This window comes from Tribolium madens, unplaced genomic scaffold, assembly GCF_015345945.1.
Source record: "Tribolium madens isolate multiple individuals breed KSU strain unplaced genomic scaffold, Tmad_KSU_1.1 Scaffold_91;HRSCAF=231;Tcas5.2_LG7, whole genome shotgun sequence".
Classification (NCBI taxonomy): domain Eukaryota; kingdom Metazoa; phylum Arthropoda; class Insecta; order Coleoptera; family Tenebrionidae; genus Tribolium; species Tribolium madens.
This window is the reverse complement of record NW_025401063.1, coordinates 12,280,341-12,282,192: the sequence shown is the minus strand read 5'-3', so window position 1 is coordinate 12,282,192 and position 1,852 is coordinate 12,280,341.

Genomic DNA, 1,852 nt, shown 5'->3' with positions numbered 1-1,852 from the left:
TATTAGAAGAGTTGGGACACTGAATGTCAGTTTTCATATTTTTCTTTTATATACGTCGGCTGACGTATAATAACAATAAAATTGGATACAAATCATAGTCCGGTCAAATTAGTCATAAAAATAGTGGTCAAATAACGAAAATTGCGACAGAGCTAAATTTTGGTGGAGACCTTGGGTACACCATTAGAAATAAACTGTCAAAAGTCCCCATCGATCCCATGTGTGCTAAAAAAGTTATCCGTGGTCAAAGGTCAAAATTTGACGTTTTTAAATTTATTTCGGAAACGGCAAGTTTTATCAAAAAAGTAGCCCAAACAAAAATTATAGATCTTAAAATTAGCTACAAAACGGTCTTTATACTTTTTTCCTAAGAATTACCATTCCTGAGATATCGCGATTCTAAGAGTTGTAAGAGTAACGTTCTACATCATGTGCACATACAGAGTGCGCCAGAACTCGCGTCCCAGAGAAAAATGACATATAAGGTAAGATACCAGGAACATGGAAAAAATGTTAAAAAAAAAATATCTATAAAAATTTTGAAGTTATGAGGGTTTAAATTTTGCACTTTGACTCTATTTATTTCTGTTGGAAGAATAATTTTCCAAGTTTTTTTGCTACTGGCTATTAGAAGCAGAAACAAGGAAGCTGTATCCTAAACTGTAACTCTGTTTAATGTTATTTGTGGCTTTTATTGACAAAATTTTTGTACCTTTACTAAATAATTAAAAAAAAACATATACAGGGTCATCAGTATTATTAAATAGACATAAAAAAATGTCAAATGTCAAAAAATATATGTCAAAAATTTTTGACAGATAGAATTTTTTAAATATTTTTTTAGTACTCTGGGGATTACCCAATTACTCCCTTTCAAGGAAGTGCGCGATTTTTTAAACAGCCTGTATGTTTTACCAAAAAAATTCTTCTTAATTCCAATGAGATCGAGATATTCATTCATCAGTTTAATGAAGTAGAAGAAAAATTTCAAGTAAGATAAGATACCAGGAACATGAAAAAAATGTTTAAAAAATTCTATCTGTCAAATAATTTTGACATTTATTTTTTGACATTTGACAGTTTTTTATGTCTATTTAATGATACTGATGATCTTGTATATGTTTTTTTATAATTATTTATTAAAGATACAAAAATTTTGTCAATGAAAGCCACAAGAACATTGAACAGAGTTGCAATTTAGGATACAGCTTCCTTGATTCCTCTTCTAATAGCTTGTAGCAAAAAAACTTGGAAAATTGTTTTTCCAACAGAAATAAATAAAGGCAAAGTGCAAAATTTAAACTCTCATAACTTCGAAATTTTTATAGATAGAATTTTTTTTTAATTTTTTCCATGTTCCTGGTACCTTACCCTACATAGCATTTTTTTTGGAGGCGCGAGTTCTGGCTCACTTTGTATGTGCATAATATCATGTAGAAAGTGACTCCTTCAACTTTTAAAATCGCAATATCTCAGAAATGGTGATTCTTAAAAAAAAAGTATAAGGACCTTTTTTGTAGATAATTTTAAGGTCTATCTTTTTTGTCTGGACTTTTTTTTTGATAAAACTTACCGTTTTCGAAAGAAATCCAAAAAACCTCAAATTTTTACCTTTGACCCCGAAGAACTTTTTTAGCACACATGGGATCGATGGAGACTTTTGACACTTTATTTCTAATGGTGTACCCAAGGTCTCCACCAAAATTTAGCTCTGTCGGAATTTTTGTTATTTGAATTGTCTATTTTGACCGGACTATCAGTGGCGTTTCGGCAAAATTTAACAAAAAGTCAAATTAATTTGTCAAATAAAAATTGACCTCTGTCCTCTGTCATTATGACCAAATCTGCTGGG